A 6,250-nucleotide genomic window follows, 5' to 3' on the forward strand; every position below is an offset into this window, starting at 1 on the left:
AATAGCACTGCGGGCAGAAGTGCAGGGTAGGCCGACGCCTATGTAATTTAGAGAACACCAATAATGAACGTCGAAATTAGTATATAATTTTTTGAAGACAAAACAAAACAACATTATTTTAAAGCATCAACTATGAGTTGTCGCAATAGTCATAATATTAAGTACAGTAGTTAGTGTATATCATTAAAAACTTAAGATAATAGAATTTAAAAACTAATTTGTTGAATATATATCAACATTTTTAAAAAAAATTAGTTTTGAAAATAGTTTTTAAAAAATTTAATATATTTTAAATATCTTTATAAATTAGTTTTATATAAATCAATAGTTTTTAAAAATTAGTATTATATAAATCAATGATCATTGTAAATTATTAAATTTGATTTTTTATTAAAATATATTATTTCCTTTCAAAGTTGTATTGCTTTTATATGTATAGACTATAGTATATATTAATAAAATTTTGTTAAAAAAGTTAATTTCTAAATTCTAACTTATGTAATTAGATTCTAAAAATCTTAAATTTCTTGGTTAAAAAATCTATTAGTTCAAATGTCTTGATTTTACAATGCATTACATTAAGTTCTATATTTTTAAACAATGGCTACTCGCTACATTGTTTTTTTTTTTTTTTTAAGTTTTCAATTATATTAATAGATTATATTTAAATCATTAAAACTTTTATTACATATTGAAATGTAAGTGTAAAAAAATGTATAATTCAAATTTTTTTTTAAATAATAATTAAACAAAAATAATCTTGTTTCAAAATGTGTAGTTCAAATTTTAAAAAATAATAATCAAACAAAAATAATCTTGTTTCAAAAAAATTAAACAATTTGCACTATAACTATATCTCTATAAAAATGATATTTATTTTACAAAGTCTAATTTTATATTTTCTATACAACTATTTATTTTATTTATTAAATATTTATTATTTCATTACATATTGAAATTTGTGTCCTATTTAAAATGATTTTTATATCTATCTTCCCTTGTTTTACCACAATATCATTATTATTTACTATCAAAATTTTACTATAAAAAATTATTTAGATAAATACATTAAAAATGTTACTGTTTGAATCTATAAATTCAAACATTTACTCATCTAAAAAACAATATAAAACCATTTTCATTAAAAAAGAATATTTTTTTTTTATATACTTACTAATAAATTAATTCTTAAATAAACAAAATATACTTTTACTCTAAACATTAAAATTTTGAAATTATTACTCCTCAAATATTTGAACCAATTCTTCACTTCTCATTTATTTAACATTTGTATTATTTTACTTATACTTTAAACTAAAAACTAATTGCAAATTTAGTGTTTAACAAACATTAAAATAATTTTTCACCTTTTCACAATAGGCAAGGACTCCTGCTCGACCAGAGCTCTTGTTATATGAATAATTTATAACTAATAATAATAATCTATTCTTAATAAAAGACATAATATATATGTGAATTGTAACGAAAAGAAATGCACCCATAAAAAGTGAAAATATGATGAAGGTCGCTTTTTTACGTTCCTTGAAGTCGCCCGTCGGACAAGTCCATTTATATTTATTCAGTCACAGGACTGGTTTTAGTCCATAAAGAATTTGTTATTTGCACATCCATAGATAAACGGTGCCTACATATGTTTTGCAAATTTTCCGCAACTTTGTGACTTGCACAGCGATAGGTAAACGGTATATTGTGCAAATTTTCCTTCCTGCGTTAGTAAGAAGTGTAATATGACTTGTTATGGCCTGAAATTTTCCTAAGCGTGTGAGAAAGTAGATTTGATGAGTATTAAAAATTCAAGAATGTAAGGACAGAGATTCGATTGTTGGTGGGAAAGTTGCTTTCCCGAGCCTTATAGTCTAGTATTTTCTTTTACTTATGACAAATTATATTTGAATCATATAAAAGTTTTCTGGACAGCTACAATTTTCTTTTACTTCCAAGACTTGTTATGGTCTGGAATTTTCTATAGTATAAATGTTCAAGATGACGTTGACAGATTTTTAATTTGAATTTGAATGGTTATGCAGGGAATTGATTGAGGGAAATTGATAGACATTGGCAGTGTGATTTTAATATGCAGTACAAAATTTTGGTTTGTTTTTTACGCTCACTGTTTTCCCGTGTCTATTTATTCCTTCACCATTTTCATTCTTGTTCTCTTCAATTGACCTGTGTTGCCCCTGCTTCACTGTTGCTTGGTCTGTCATGGCTGCTCTTTTCTCATTACTTTTTGCAATGCTTTCCATGTTCTCACTCTCTGCTCTTCCTCGTTCTCCAAGCAATCTCTCTCGTCAACAAGAAATTCTCTTGCGATTCAAAGCCGGTGTTTCCAGAAACGACAGTTCTTCTCTGCCCGACTGGACTCCCCTTCATCCCTTTTGCAATTGGACTGGCATCTCCTGCCACTCCTCTTCTCACTCTGTCCGTGCCATCCACTTGACCCAAATGAATTTACACGGCACCATCTCTCCTGCCCTCGGTAATGTCTCCTCTCTTCGATCCCTAAATCTCTCACAAAACCACCTCACTGGTACCATTCCTCCCCAACTCGGCCATCTACCACACCTACGGATACTCTGGCTGGAATATAATCAGCTACGAGGAACCATTCCCCCCTCTCTCTCTGCTCGCCGCAGTCTCTATTTTCTCGCACTCTCCTTCAACCAACTGAATGGCAGCATTCCCCCTGAACTCAGTATTCTCCCAAGTTTGAAGCACTTCTTCTTGGGCGTTAACAATCTCACGGGTACCATTCCGCCCTCTTTTAATAATTTTTCCGCCCTAGTTCGATTGGAATTGGCGGAAAATGAGTTATCGTGCACCATTCCTCCTGATTTGGGCATGCTCATCACACTAGATTATCTCAGTGTATGGGGAAATCAGTTTAGCGGAAACATACCAAACTCCTTGGGAAATTGTTCCCGTCTCGAAATGCTTTACTTAAATGACAACCAACTTGTTGGAGCGGTTCCAGTGGAGTTGGGTAAGTTGAACCTACTAATCCAGCTTTCCATATTCAACAATGAGCTTGTTACTGACGGCAGTAACACACTGGCTTTTCTTACTGCTCTCACAAACTGCTGCCACTTGCAAAAAATAGATATTGGAAGTAATCATTTCACTGGTGTATTGCCCCCATCCATTGGGGAACTGTCTTCCAATCTTTATTACTTGAGTTTATCAGACAACATGATAAGCGGGAGCATACCGCGACAGATTGCCAATCTGACAAACTTAACTTTGTTAGCTCTAGACATTAATCATTTCAGCAGCATTATTCCATCTGAAATTGAAAGGTTCTGTAAGTTGGAACGATTGTATTTGGGAAGGAACCAATTAGAGGGAAGCATTCCTAGCGAGATAGGTCAAATGAAACATTTGGGACTCTAAAGTCTTTACCACAACCAGTTATCTGGAAAAATACCAGATTCTCTTTGTAGCTCCCAGCAGCTCAGATATCTTTATCTACATGACAACAATTTATCAGGGGGTATCCCTGTTAGTTTGGAGGGATGTCAGAAGTTGGAGGACATTTACTTATCTCACAATAAACTAGGGGGAAGGATACCACGGGAAGTCATTGCCAGCCTTAAAAACCTGCAATTCGACCTAAACCTCTCGTGGAATTCTCTGCAAGGGTCATTGCCACAGGAAATGAGTAGTATTGTAATGGCTCAAGCCATAGATATATCTGGGAATCAACTCACTGGTCTCATTCCAGCTTCACTTGGAGACTGTACAGCATTAGAGCACCTCAATCTGTCCCACAACTCCTTTGCAGGTCCAATACCAACCTCACTCTCCAAATTAAGATATCTCCAAGATATGGATCTATCTTTCAATAATTTATCAGGGATGATTCCAGAAGCGGGCGTGTTTCCAAATAGAACTGTTATAGCATTTCTTATGGGAAACCCTAGCCTATGTAGCCCAAAAAATTATTCATTGCCTCCATGCCCAATTCACACCCACCAAAAACATTCCCTGCTTAAGAAAATAGTCATATCAGTTGTTGGATCCATTGGATTTATAATATGCTTCTTCACTCTAGTAATGCTATCGAAACATAAATTTGCAGGCCAGCTAGTCCTTGCCTTGAGCTTTAGTTTTGAGAGTATCGGCTATCCCAAATTTTCTTATCAAGATCTTGTCATTGCAACATCTGGATTTGATGAGTCGACCTTGCTTGGAGTAGGTAACTTTGGATCTGTCTACAAAGATATCTTGAGGGATGGTAGGATCATTGCCATCAAGACTCTTAATTTTCAAAATGAAGAAGCTCTAAAGAGTTTTAAGAGAGTGCAAATTGTTAGGGAGGATTCGACACCGTAACCTCATCAGAATCATAAGTGCATTTTTCTACCCTGATTTAAAAGGTTTAGTTCTTCAGCTTGCGGCTAATGGGAGTCTGGAAAAGCATTTGCACCTTGATAGAGATGATCAAGGCTTTTGTAAATTGGGATTGAGAGAGTGCTTGAACATTGCTATAGATGTAGCCCATGCAATGGCATATTTACATCAAGATTGTCCTCTACAAATTGTGCATTGTGATTTAAAACCTAGCAATGTGCTCTTGGATGCCACCATGACAGCCCTTGTCACTGATTTTGGTATAGCCCGTTTAACTACTACCAATTCTGTAGATTCACTGAGTACAACAACATTTGGACTCAAAGGATCCATCGGCTATATTGCTCCAGGTAACATTTTTTGAATTATCTTGATATTGGCATCATTATCTACTTTATTATCGTGTTATGAATTTAATGAATAAAATTGATTGCAGAGTATGGATTGGGTGGGAATGTTTCTACAAAGGGAGATGTCTATAGTTTTGGAATTCTGATCTTGGAGATGGTTACAAGGAGACAACCAAGTGATGACATGTTTGTGGGAGACATGAATCTAAAAAAGTGGGTGAGGTTGGCTTGCCCAGAGAGATTGGTAGATGTTGTTGACAGCGAACTGCTGAAAGATGTGAATGAAAATGTGGAAGACAAAAGATGTCTTCTTTCTTTTATTCAAGTTGGTTTGCTTTGCAGTGCTGAAACACCACAAGAGCGACCTTCCATGAGAGGTGTAGCAAATGGCTTGGAGAGGCTGAGGACATCTTTGATGGGAGGGGAAACTGCTTCCAATTTAACAGCTACCATATCAGAACTCCTGGAGAGTACCAACTGCGCAGGAGCAGCTGCATCTGACAGTCAAAGTAGTTCATTTTAGATTTATTGTAACTTCTAAACTAGTTTTACTACTTCATTTTGGATCCTGTCAATTCCATTTCTTAAACTGTAATTCTACAAGCTTGTTGGTAGATCCAATTCATTTGTTTTGTTTAAAGTAATTGGGGATCCCAGTTGGAGAGCACCGAGCTTATATTCATGTCGTTTTATCGTATTACTGTTGCAATGCATTTTTATGAACTGTTCTCTTTTTCAGCTTCTTATCTCAACTACTCATTTCATGTATATCTGTCTCAACTATATTGACATCCTCCTTTAACTGTGGCTATTATATACCATCTGTTTATGTTTCAGCTGCTGTAGCTTTTTCTACTATTTTCAGAAGTTATATGTGAATTCAATTTTTCTTTTTTAAATATTAAAAATTATGATATTATCAATACATGCTTATTGATAATACTCAAATCAAGAGGACTCTGCATTGAACATCATGACAATGTATTTGGTAAGGCATATTTTTAAGTTGGTTTCATACCATAAGATGCTCGTAAACCTGAGAAAACTACTCTATGGCTTGTGCGACACCTTGGTCAGTTCTTCAAATTGCATTAATGACATGTCAAATGGGACTGATTTAAATATAGTGCACTTAAGATACAATACAGGCTCCTTTTTCAACAATTCACCCTACTATGGTTGCTAAAAGTAATGACTGACTAGAAAGTAATAAACAAGAAGGTTTTTTAATCCTTTCCCCTATGATTCTAAGGCTTTATCATATCAGTCCGTGTCTTAATTTCATGCCCACTTTATATCACGGAGCCTTCTTCAAATTGTGTATTCCCTTCCACCCCCCCTCCTGGCCTCCACAAGACTTTAAATTTAATAACTTGTTCTTACTGCTGCCCCTGCATCTGATCCAGATTAGGCCTTCACTAGAAAGAATGCTTCATTACACCTTGTGAAAACTTTTTTTACGTTCTACATTGACTGCCCTTGAGTACACGTTATACTGCATCCTCATCTCCACATATCACTCTTATAAA

The 6,250-nt window shown here is 34.4% G+C and overlaps 1 pseudogene across 1 annotated transcript; it reads left to right on the forward strand.

Moving 5' to 3' along the window:
• The first annotated feature begins 1,608 nt into the window (after positions 1-1,608).
• Positions 1,609-5,530, forward strand: LOC149543191 (uncharacterized; annotated as a pseudogene). Its single transcript, XR_016355218.1, has 3 exons — positions 1,609-1,696; positions 2,049-4,721; positions 4,808-5,530. The product of XR_016355218.1 is annotated as an uncharacterized LOC149543191 (transcript).
• The last annotated feature ends 720 nt before the right edge of the window (positions 5,531-6,250 follow it).

The sequence above is a fragment of the Cupressus sempervirens genome, chromosome 8 (genome assembly GCF_028749045.1).
Source record: "Cupressus sempervirens isolate cs-2001-9-10 chromosome 8, ASM2874904v1, whole genome shotgun sequence".
NCBI classification, from domain to species: Eukaryota; Viridiplantae; Streptophyta; class Pinopsida; order Cupressales; family Cupressaceae; genus Cupressus; species Cupressus sempervirens.